We start from the raw sequence: 13287 nt of genomic DNA on the forward strand, positions 1-13287 counted from the left end.
CCAGGCCAGTGAGCACAGGCGGAATGCCTGGGGAAAGCCAGGAACACTGGGGCTGGTATTGGTCTCTGCTTCCAAGTACACCAAACCCTGGAGAAAGTTTGGCAGGAAGGAGAGGAGGTTGGGGTTGGGGAATGCTGCTTCTACTGGATCCACATGAATGAGAACTTACCAATGGGAAGGACAAACTTTTGCACAAGGTACCAGTAGTGGAAAAGTGCCATGGAATGTAAAGCTAGGGCATTTTGACTTAGGTTCTAGCTTTCCACTTACTAACTGAATAACCCTGAAGAGTTCAGTGATTATACTAGAACTATGGTTATTCCTTTTTTTAAAAAAATTATTTATTTTTAGAGAGAGGAGAAGGGAGGAAGAAAAAGAGGGAGAGAAACATCAATGTGCGAGATACATTAATCAATTGCCTCTCACACACCACCAACTGGGGACCTGGTCCACAACCTAGGCATGTGCCCTGATTGGGAACTGAACCAGTGACCTTTTGGTTCACAGACCAGCATTCAATCCAATGAGCCGTATGAGCCAGGGCTGGTTATCCCTTTTTATCTCATAGCATTGTAGTGAAGTGGACGTAAGATAAAAGGTGAGAAAGAAATTTACACACTGAAACACTGATATTTGTGAATAAGAAATATTATCCAGTATGACCCATGTGTTTAGTGGGCTGGTTACTTAAATAACTAATTAAGCAAGTCTTTATTGGTAGTATACCATGTGCACGGAATGTGTTGAATTCTCCTGTTGAGGATATGATAAATAAGGTTGAGTTTCTGGATTTCAAGGACTTTGCAACATTGTATTTGAGCTATATATTAATAAATACTAAAATAAAGATACAAGTTGATATGTATCAGGAAAAAGTTATAGAAAAAATGCTATAGGAGTTCAGAAGTGGGAAACCCTTTTTGGCAGGGGTTATCATGAAAGGTTTTAGAAAGAGAAGATTTTTTAGATAAACCTAGGGAAGTGGCCAAGATTTAATTGTTAAGAAATTTATAGTAAAATACACAAAATAACTAAAATATATTTATTAGAAGACTATATTGGCTTTGGTGGGCTGTTTTGTAGAGGGCTTACAGAAGAGGAGAGGGTACCGAGGTTGAGCAGATGGGTTGGAACTAGAATATGAAGGCTGTTGAATGTCAGGTCATGGAGTTGAAAGTGGGGAACTTTAGACATATTTTTGAACAGTAAAATGTCATGGTCAAAGCTGTCTCTTTGGAGCTAGTAACCTGGCCACAGGGTTCAAGATAGAACAATGTCAGATGTGGACCCGAAGGTGACAAGGCCATGTGGCCATAGTTGTGGTTTGGTTGCAGTCACAAAAGTCTAAACAATATGTGATAGCAGTAATGAGAAGGAAGATATTTCAGCTAACTCATCTCTCTAGTGTCATGAGACATTTGATTCTTTGTTTTCACTTACTCATTAACTTTTTCAACACACACTACTTACTCAGTGGTTACTATATGCCAAAATTCTGGTAGAGAGAAACAGTACACAGTGCCCTTACACTAAAGATTATGGTCCAGTAGCGAGCGATGCACAGGTTATTTGCCCTGCAGATAAGAGATGGGTTTGGGAGGGAGGCCAGTTCAGGCTGGAGGAGTAGACATGCGAGAGTGTGTTTAGAATTGCAAGTGGTTCATGTGCACAGTCTTCTGGAAAGGTCAGATTAATGGTCAGGGGTGAGATCATAGGCTTGTTAGGCAGATTAAATTTAGCCTTTATTTTATAAGGATTGAAGAGTCTCCAAACTCCTTTAAGAGGAGCAATAATATAACAAATTTTGCATTTCAGAAATGTTGATTAGTGGCAATGTGGAGGAAATATTGGAGACTCAGGGACTGAGAATGAGCCTAGTAGTAAAAGGGTCATTCAGGAGACTGTGACAGTGGTCCAGGTGGAAGGTGAAATGGCCCTGAGGTAAGTAACTGTAGGTGAGGATGGGGACAAGGGGCAGGTATGGAAGAAATTGAGAGAGTCAAGAGGATTTAGGCACTACTTGGATGAGGATGAAAAAAAGAGTTGAGGTTGACCTTCAGATTTATGGTTTGGGAGCTGGTTGCCTGCCAAGGAATAAAGTTCAAGTTCTGTGAACTAGTCTATGTAGGTTGATTCTACCTTGCAGTTGCTTAAAATTATGATAGCAATCCTAAACTCTCTGTTTTACAAAAAACAACTGCATTCAATCTGAAAGGAGGAGTATGTGTGGTCCTCTGTGGTTCATGCAATGTTCCTGGCTAGCTCTCTATTTCATCTCTATTTCATACCTGGCTGATCACAGGTATGGTTTGTCCATCTTCCCAGAATGCCACTAGAGAGGGAGCAGAAGCCAGGTGTCCACGAAGTTCTCTAACTGAGCCATGCCAAATGAGTTTGGGTCTTTAAGTTGATGTCTGCTAGTCTGGGAAGGAATGATCACTCCTTTATCTGGAGAGAGCCAGCAGGGAAGGGTCCATCCAGTTGGTTAATAGTCGGATTGCAGAAGAGTAGCAGACAGTCTAGGCTTGATGAGTGCGGTGGAATCTTGGCAGTGGAAGCAGCAGAGAAACATAACAAAAGCTTAAAAGGTGTGGACATAACATGTAAAGGAATCCTCTCATTGACCAGATTGTGTGCAATAGGGGATCCCATGAGCCATGATTTCATGTAATGGACCTCTTATTTCTCACAACAAGCTTTCCTGTATCCAAGGTTCTTCCCTGTAAGCATGACAAAGGATAGAAAATAAAAATCATCCCATGTCATAGATAAACTATCTCAGTGGACATCATTTCAGGGTACTAGCAGCCATCTGTGGAATCTTGAATGGACTATTGTAATTGCTGGTAATTCCTCTTCAGGGAAAACGAAGCTATTGTCACAGTGGTAATAGACCTTGGACATGAAATTCCTTACCCCTTTCCTCTAATTTTTTTCCATTAACAGATAAACTTTTGACACACTTGAACTCTGACCTTTTTTGGGAAGGATCTTAAAAGTGGTCTATGATGTGAATGACAAGCGTGACATTAATATGGCTCTGCACCCTAGGGCTCAAGGGAGAGCCTGGTTGTTATATGTTCTGCAGGATGAGAGGCAGGAATGAGTTTCTTAACTGAGACAACGTTACAAGGCACCTGATGTTATGTTTTAATTTTTTCACTTGTTCATTATGCACCAGGTGAGAAAATACCTAAGGGTCTTGTCTATTTTGTTTTTTCCTGTATCCTTGTGCTCAGAGCATCATGGAATCCGTAGAGGCTCTCCATAAATATTTGTGGAATGAGTGAATGATGAACAATTGAACTCAAGAGGCATCTGACATCCAAAGAAGTTAGAAGAATCTAGAGAGTTGCCACATTTATGAGTCAGAAACTGAGTTTGAGTTGAAGCAGAGAGGAGGAAGCTCAGGCCAGGGACGTGAGGTCAGTTCCAGCAGGTCAAACACACGTACGGAGGGTGGAGAATGACAGAGGGAGGCTTGTCTACCTGAGGGATGGGCATAGGATATGGGAGGGAGGGTGCTGGTGCGTAGCGGGGTCAGATGGCCTTAAAAAGGCAGAACATATGGGGTGAACTCCAGCGTTTTGTCTTTGCTCTTGAACATGGCCTTACCACAGGAACAATTTGTCTTACTGTGCATTTCCCAAAGAATTGGAAACGCCACTCTGACTACCCATTATTTACATTTATTTCAGAACAATGAATCATGTTTTATTTTGCACAGATTTTGGTAAAATTTTTAGCTCCTAATAACATGACTGAAAGGGGAACCAATATTTATGAAGCTTGGACCCTCTGCTAATCCTCATGCAAGGTATTTCCAGATTGCCTCTGTGGCTCAGCATTTTCAACATCAAAACCGTCTGAGCTACCATTTTTTAAGCATGTATAATCTATCTGGTACTGACCAAAGTACTTTACCTGTATTATTCATTTAATTCTCACAATAGTCCTGCAGATTAGAAATTACTAGCTGTATTTTTACTGATGGAGGACTCCGAGGTTGAAATTTTGGTGTAGTACCTATTTCATGGGATTGTGAGCATCAAATGAATACATGCACATACCCTGTTTGGTGGGATGGCTGGTACAAAGGAATAAGTGTTTAATAAATATTAGTTACTACCACTATCAAAATCACCACCGTGATCATCTCCACCATCACCATGAAAAGTGTTGAGATTCTGGCTAAGTAAAGCTGGAAAGCATGAAATAAGAACCTTCTTGGATGGTGAGTCTGACATGCTCTTCACCTTTGAATTGCAGAAGTGATCAAAGTTGGTAATATCTAATTTTGAGAATAAAACAGAACCCAAAAGTCCATTGGAGACTTACAGGTAGCATTTCAGCAAGGGAATCAGAAATACTGGGTTAGGGATCATGATCATAAGAATCCTCTATGTGTTTGTGAATCTTTGTAACATTGTTAGATTTGTTATTTTGACTGTCCATATCTCTTTTAAATTATAATAAAATCTTAAAGAGCCTGAATCCCTGAAAATCCTAAGAGGGAAGGAGGGGTGCTGGGAAGCTGTGTCTTATTCTTTAGCCAACTCCAAGATCAAGGGACAGGAAGAACCATAAATGGATAAAGTTGGTAAAGCAGGATAAGGAGAAAGGGGCAGGTTGAGTCCCAGTGCTCTGTGGAAAGAAGAAATGGAGAACACTGAACATGAGTTGGACCATGGATATTCCTTGGACTTACATTGTGAAAAGCCAATGTAATCCCCCCAAAGGGCACACTGGCAGAATGGAAAAGACGGCACTCAGAGTCCACCAGACAGGGAGGAGACAGAAAAATCACAACTGGATGCAATGAATAAAAACAACAGGTTTGGGGCTTGCTGGAGTTGGACTAAGTAGCCCAATGCGCCCCTGAACTCTCAGAGAACATTAGTGAACTGCAGCATTGTAAAAGAATTGTAAAACCCCCAGTCATGGAGGAAGAAAGGTATGTTTTGAATATGCTTTTGAAAAAGGTAGGCCAATATGAAAGTACACTTAAGGAAAGATCTTAAACTAGTTAAAGCAAAAATAAAACAACACCTTTCTAAAGATGAGAGTTTCATTCATCTGGAGCATTCCTTTATATAGAAGAGTGAGTTCTCTGATGATTTATTCATTTAATGGATGAGGGGCAGGCAAAGTCTGTCTTATGGGCCAAATCTCACTACAGCCGTTTGTTCATATGTGCCTATGGTAGCCTTTGGGCTACTGTGCAGACCCACAGAATAGTTGAGCAGCTGCCACCGAGAACATGGCCTGCCAGCCTGAAATCTTTCCTATCTGGCCCTTTGCAGAAAAGGTTTGCTGACCCCTGCATTGGATAATTGTATGCGTCTCCCACGTGTCTCCCATGCATCCTAGACACTTTGTTCCCAATGTGTGGAGGGCTGACTCGATGCCCACCTGTCTGGAGCACTCACAGTAAAAGGCATCACAGTTCCAAAGTGGGCATTTGTGAAGTCATCCTGTGGATTCAGGTAGAGGAGCACTTGTGACTGTTTGGAGAAGCTTGCAGTCCCAGGCGTGGTCAGAAGCTGGGCCCCACCCTTTGGGAATGTATGGGAACGTGTGGGTAGGAAATTACTCAGGATTGAATGCTGTTTAGGTGGTTTCTTATGGCTGCTAAACTTGCTAGTATTCCTGTGTTAAAAAAAATGATCCAAATCTTCATTTTAGAGTTAAATACCCCACTAGGGTTCCACCTTTGTTTCTGAGTGACACACCACTGTTTCAGTTGGCTTCAGTCCATCTTGATTTTCCAAATAAAGTCGGTGCACCCAGCCCTGCTTCTGTCCTAAGGCCTTCTCTTTCCCTGATGCGAAAGAGAGACATTTTTCAAAGGAAACAAATGTAAACAATAAGCAATAACAGCACTCAGAATCGCACACAAGAGCTGCTCTGGCAAAGACTTAGCAGCTGGAGAAGTCAAGGACCTCTAGCCTTGTTCAATCATCATCTCCCGGAAATGCCTTACACAGGAAGAGTACAAAAATGCAAAGGAAATCAGTTATACATATATACACACAAAACAAATCCACAATTAAGAAAAAAATAATAGCTCTTAACACCAAGCATCGTTTTGTTATAAACCCTAATTTTTGCCTTGAGTCTTTCCTCATTATGGAAAACCTGTATAATACTTTAAAGAACAATAAACACTTTTCTTAAACTTTGGTAGGTGCACAATTAGGAATATAATAAAAAGATAGCCCCATATCCCCCATATCATATTCATAGAAGTCTTGTCTTTTAAGATAGGGAGGGTTTGGAATTATGACAGGCAAATTCAGAGACACTAATTATACATGCAGCAACCACTTTTACTGATGTGCCGAGAACAGTTAAGCTTTCCAGAACTTATTCAAGCTAGAGGGAGTGATCTTGATTTGCCTTGTTCTGAGAGTTTTCTAATTTTGAGGAAGAAAATACTAATGGAGACAATTGATATATTATATCTAAGACGAAGTCAGTCCACAGCCTTAGCAAGAGAAATATTCTCTGGTTCTCTGCCTCTGGTAACATTTGTTAACTTGCTGACTCAGGGATCTGGAGATTTCTTTAGAAGATGCCTGCCAGGTATTTTGTCCTTTGATACCTCTTCTCCCTATTGTCTTTGAATAACTCTTTGGGTTAACAATCTGGTTAAATTTCAAAAGTATCTGTGAATATAAAAAGCTACAGCTACACACACACACACACACACACACACACACATACACACATATATATGTAGGAAAATTATTTGAATATAGGTTATTTAACTCTTTGTAAGTAACCTGTATTTCCCCCCCATGTATCTCCTGTGCCTAGACTGTGGTATGTAATAGGAAGTAGATATGTGTTTGGTGAATAAATAAATAAATTTCCCAATTCAACTTGGACATTGTTTACTGCAACAGTTAAACACCATTTTGCATCCTAGTTTCTGACCCTCACTGCCACACTCTTGGTGCTGTGTGAAGATATTCTATTTATTGCCTGGGGAAGAAAAATTCCATTTAGAATCTCCACCTCGGGGGTGGGTTGAATTGTAGTACCACCTTAAGTATAATGGTCTAAAAGTTTCCTGTCTCCTACTCACAGGGAGTAAACAAGATGTCAAGTAATAGCCTCCTTATTACCCCGGACTGAAGGAGACTCTTCCTTCCCTCACTTCCTAGAGCAATTTTTGTACTTTAGGATTTTCACTTATTCATTCAAATTTGTTGTTATTTGACACAACTTTAGAATCTTTCTAATTTTTGATTCATCTCTTGAAGGAGATCTTGAGTGCTGCCATTTACCATATTTGTGACTTTGGTCAAGTTACTAAACCTAGCCTCAGTTTCCCTGTCTGTAAATGGGGGTGGTGATAAAAATCTATCTTACAGGATTGCTGTGAGGATTAAGTATTTTAACTTGTCCAATGGCAAATGCTTAAAACATGTTAACAATTTAATAATAATAATGATAATGTTATAATTCAGATTTTTGAGCACAGTGACAGTCTCACATTTCATAGCGATAGCACAACATTCAATCAATATTTCTTGCATTGGTTTTATTTTACAGGACAGCAAGAGGTTTCAATATAGTGGACCAAATAACTCTGGGCCTGGTATTTCTCTGCAGCATCATCAAAACAAGGTTCCTGGGCTGATAGGAGACCTACGTCTTTGATTCAAGTGGTTTAACCTTTGCATTCTTTTCTCGTAGCCTCCAGTTCAAGCACTTAGCTTTCCACCTCTCATTGTCCCTCAGAGGATGAGTTAGTTTAAGCTGACGGCTGGCATTCGATCTTTGGAGAAAGTTTCTTTTTAGATCTCTGCACTTATGAACTAACTGTATAGAACCCTTGCTGAGTGGAGGAAGAGTTGTACCAAGAGGAACAAAAAGAAGCAGTTACCCCTGGGCTTATTGCTAAACATCAGAAATGATGAGAAACAGGGGAATCTAAGGGTGTCTTGTAGGATCTTGTTATTAGGACCATGAAATTCTTTCCTAAATGATTCTGAGCACATTTGCACATTTAAAAGAAACTCACTACCTTTTTATAAATTGCCTTCCTAAGTGCTCTATTAATACGAATGCAAATGACAACTTGGCAAATTGGGCTCAACACTTTCGTAATCTAGGTTGACAAAGAGATTCTCACTTTCTGTTATATAATATATTGTATATTGGTTAAAATTCATTGTTCTTATTAAGAAAAATGTGTGTAAGATGGAATCAAGGTAGTGGTAGGCACATTCTCCATGAAGGTTAGTGTAGGAGATTGTTCTGCATAGTGTGGGCCTAGCTCCCACTCAGAGATGCACAGGACCCACGCCCACGGATAGGTTCTCCCATGGGGAATCAGGCCTGCAATGTACCTAGGCTGCTATAAGTCTTGCTTTTTGCTAAAAACTCCCTCACTCTGAATTGAGGACATTTACTGCAAAGTAACTTCCTAAAGTCAATGCTAAACCTTCCAAGGATAAGTGTAACTGGTCCAACCACTTTTGGCTTTTTATTTGCAAATATCCCTCTTCTGTGATGTGATTAGCAGCATTGGCTCCTTTGTTTTCTGTAAAAGATAACCACCTAAAGCGAACCTGTGCATAGTAAATGAGAACCATCATGTAATGTGCTGAGAAACCCAAAAAAGGGTGGCCACGGCAAGGGCCAAGGCTTTTGCTTCCCTTGAGAGAAAAGCCATGCTGTCCCTTTTCCTCCAACGGACTTGGTAGTCTGTGTGAATGTCTCATTTCATCCCTAATGGACATGGACACTGTGGGCCGGTGTCTGCATCAGGGTAGCATATTTTGGAAGCTCCAGGCAATGGGAAATGGGGTTGGAGACATAGAGAAGGAACCGATCCAAGAGAGAACTTTGTGTCTTAAATGGGAATGGGACTTTGTCTTTTAGGTAATGGGGAAATGCTAACAGTTTTTAATCACAGAATTAACATAGTCATATTTGTGTTTGAGACAGATCACTCTTGCTGTAACTCTGTGTGTGTGTGTGTGTGTGTGTGTGTGGAAGTAGACAGGTTGAACATTAATTCAGAGATTAATTCTGGGTAAAAGAGGGTAAGAACTGAATGAAGGCAGCAGAGATGGAGATGAAAGGGGGGCGGGTTTCAAAGAGGTAGCTCTTAGTTACTGATTCTTGGTGGTTGGGTATATATTGTGAGTGAAGAGGAGGCTTCGGATGATTGGAAGATGCCAGGCTCCTTCCGTTCATAGAGGTAGGAACCGCAGGTGGATGAGGCAGTTTTATGACTTCAGTGATCATCTCTGGGTTGATGGCTGCCCTGTCAGTCTTCTAGTCCCACCTTTCCTCCTCTGTTTCAGACCCACACCCAACTCTTTACCCGATAACTTCGTCTAGCCCACGGGCATCTGAAACCCAGCATGTCACCAAAAAGTACATGAGGATTTTTGTTTTTGAAGTCCTCTACTCCTGATTCCCTCAGCGAGTGACACCAACATCTTGCCCGCCATTGTCCATGCCAGAAATTTGGGAATTATCCTCGATCATCTCCCTGTATGACTCGCATCCAATTATACCCCAATTCTGTCAATTTAAAGTATGTTTAGTTTGTCCCTCATTTTCCAGCTCCACTGACAAGATCAGGAAGTTGAAGTAAGGTGCTGAGGGAGTTGCCAGGGCAGGGGGCCTGTATCAGATTTAAGATTTCAGAAATATTTCTATTTTAAGTGATTAAAATGACCTCATAGACAATGGCTGGAGATTAGTGGATGTCTTAGTTTGTTCAGCCTGCTGTAACAGAAATACTGTGGACTTTATGGTGGTTTAAACAACAAATATTTATTTCCTCATAGATCTGGAGGTGGGGAAGTCTAAATCAAGCTGCTGGCAGGTTCAGTGCCTGGCAATGGCCTGCTTCCTGGTTTGTAAACAAATGTCTTATCTCTCTTCTGGCAGAAGTGGTGAGAAAGCTTGCTCCTTTATAAGGCCACTAATCCCATTCATGAGAGCTTCACCCTCATGACCTGATCACCTCCCAAAGCTTCCCCACACTTATTATGGAAATTTCAGAAAGTGAGAATTTAATTCAACTGCAAAGAATCAAATTTGAAAAGCCTCTAATTGATAATTTTCCCAAATTAAAAAATGGAATGAGTTTTCCAATTTTAAAAGCCCACAGTAATCATTAAGAAGCATAAATGAAATGTAAATGCATGCTGGGTAAGAAGACCCCACCATCACAATGGGGGTTAGAATTTCAACATATACATTTTGGGGGGATATAAACTTTTGGTCCATAGTAGTGGACAAGATATGATCTAGGGAGGTCACAGGGTTGACAAGGTGAGATGCGCATTTCTTTTGGTTCAACATATGAGCCCCTTCCCTACACATGGGAGAATTCCCCATCTTATAAATCCGTAATGGTCGGAAATGCCAGATATTCACCTTTTTAGCTTCTCGTGCAGCTAAGACATGCAGAAGACCCAAGTAGCACAAACTAGCTGTAATCACTGTGTACTTTGAATCCAGAGTCTCAGTAGCAAGAAATGGCATGTGGTGTTTTAGATAATGTGCCTGCCACAGGAGTGACAGCGTCAGCTGTGGCGAGAGTGGCTGCGGTAAGATTGCTCATCTGTTGCAGAAAAGGCAGCGGGATGAAGAGCAGCAGCATCAGGTGGATAGATGGCCCTTACCAGACCAGTTCTGTGGCCTGTTTCTGGGCAATGGTGCTGGCTACTTGGACTTGAACTTTCTCATGTGTCAGACATTCTTTCAACTGCAACAACAGAAAACTCAGCTGGTAGTGGCTTAGGCCATCAGGAGAATTTACCCCCATAAAACAAAAAATCTGGAGTTAAGTAGCCACTCACATTTGTTCAATAGGTTGATGCATCAAGGCTCTCCTGGCTTTTCCCTTAGGCTGTAGCCCTGTTCAAGACAGGAAGAAGGGGTGACTGTTAGCACCAGTTGTATTTTTCCACTTTACCAGGGGAACCAAATCTCTCGAAGCTCCAGCAGACTTAGACTTGCGTCTTTTTTTTTTTTTGCCAGAACTGAGTGATATTGTCAAACAGCTTCATAGAAATGTGGAAAATGAGGGAAATGAGTAATTTAGTGAGTATTTGAAATGTCCAACCCCTATTACAAAAGTGGACAATGGAGAAAAATATTGAGAAAAGAACAGCCAGTTTATACCATCTGCTAAAGTGAGTTACCTGATGTCTTTATAATAAACCCTTCCTCCTCCTCCACTACTACTTCTTCTTCCTTTTCCTCTTTTTCCTCTTCCTCCTCCTCCTCCTCTTCTTCTTCTTCTTCTTCTTCTTCTTCTTCTTCTTCTCCTTCTCCTTCTCCTTCTCCTCCTTCTCCTTCTCCTCCTCCTCCTCCTCCTTCTTCTTCTTAAAAAAAACATTGATGGTGCTTCAATACACCAGAATCAGTCTCTGTTGTTTTCCACAGGAGACCCTATATGATAATCTGAACCTTGGCATCTGAATAAATCAAATAAGAAGGGAGGCAGGAATTAAAGATGATTCTAAAGTTTGGTTGACTTAGGGAATGGTGCCTCCATTGATTGAAATAAGGAAAACACAAAAGAGAAGTGTGTCGACACAGTTGAATCTCTAACTGGTAAAATGTATGGCAAACTGTTTTTGAACTGGGGGGAACTCACCTTGCCTGTCTCAGGTGCTGTAGTCTCCTCTTCCCCCTTCTGGTTAGCTTTTCCTGGGACACTTGTAGACCACTTGGAATTTTTAGTATCATCACGCTTGCTTGGGGAATGGGGCTCCAGCTGGTCTGTGCATAGGCCCTGTTCCATCAGTGATACAATTAGTTGTTCATTAAGGTATAAATGAGGTTGATTAAGTGGTGACTTAGTGAAGCAATTACAGTGTAAGTTCATAAAAGTACAAGTCTTAGTTATTGATTTGCCTTTTATTACTCTTTTTTTGAAGCAAAATTTATTGGAAACTAGCTGCAAGAAATCCCTCTCTTGGGGTCCTCTAGCAAATGCCAGTGTCTTCACACACACTGCCAGGTACCATTTTCTACTTCAGTGCCTTGCATCTGCACTTTCTAGGCCTAGATAGTTCTTCTTCACCTTTAAGACACTGGTTGGTGTCACCTCCTCTGGGAAGCCTTATCTGACTTCCTAAGCTTGCATATCCCTCCTTTAGAGGTGGGGCCCCTTGTTTTATTTATTTCTTTATTCCATGTATGTAGGACAGAGCCAGGCACATTTTAGTTTCACAGTGTATACTTGTTGAATGAAAGAATGATTCCATATTAGAGAACTTACAAGGGGGGACCCCAGAAAACCCCAGATTTATCTCCTGGAGGGCAGGCCCCTTGTAGTAAAAGCTTCCCCCTCTAGGTGAGTGTTCTAGGAACCCATCTGTATTAGTGTACCAGCTGGCATTGTTGTGAGAGGCTGCATTCGGCTTCAGTGAATTTTTTGAAGATTCTTTGCCCATTTCATGATGGGTGATTTATGAGCACACCTGCCCACACTGTGCTGAGTGTCCCGCAGTTTTGACCAAAAACGGCATGACTCCAGTGACCTACCCTCCCTATTCACCCATTCTTGCCCTAAGCAACTTTCTTTTTTCCCTGCATGAAAAAAGTCCTCAAAGGGAAGCATTTTGCTGATGTGGAATAGGTGAAACCAAAAACGGCAGAAACGCTAAAGGGCATCAAAATGGATGAGTTCAAAAACTGTTTTGAGCAATGGAAAAAAGTGTCGCAATAGGTGTATTGCATCAAATAGAGAGTACTTTGAAGGTGACTGAAGTTTAAACATGTAAGAATAAATGCACAATTTTTATGAATACATTTTGTTTGGGGGGTCCCCCCTTGTATAGCTGATTGGCTATTAGTTTCTTTTAATTCTTAAAAGATTTTATTTATTTATTTTCAGAGGGCAGAGAGGGAGGGGGAAAGAGAGGAAGAGAAACACCGATGTGTGAACATTGATTGACTGACACTTGTTGGTCCGTAAATGGAAACCTGGCCTGCAACCCCAGCATGTGCCCTGATAGGGAATTGAAGTGGCAACCTTTCAGTTTGCAGGCTGGTGCTCAATCCACTGAGCCACTAGTAACCAGCCAGGGCTAGATATTAAGACTTGGTCATTGGGAGGAAGAGAGTGTATATCAATGAAAGAGAGAAAGAAAGGGAGCTGTAAGCCATTCCTAGAATATGAGAAAACCACGCCTGGAGAGTGGGGAGAGATGGAAATACAGCGATGACTCCATCCAGCTCGCATCGTCTTGGCTGTAAGAGTATTGGGTGCTTTACCTGGCGGTTGTGTTGGAGTTGTGT

This window comes from Phyllostomus discolor, chromosome 1 (assembly GCF_004126475.2).
Source record: "Phyllostomus discolor isolate MPI-MPIP mPhyDis1 chromosome 1, mPhyDis1.pri.v3, whole genome shotgun sequence".
NCBI classification, from domain to species: Eukaryota; Metazoa; Chordata; class Mammalia; order Chiroptera; family Phyllostomidae; genus Phyllostomus; species Phyllostomus discolor.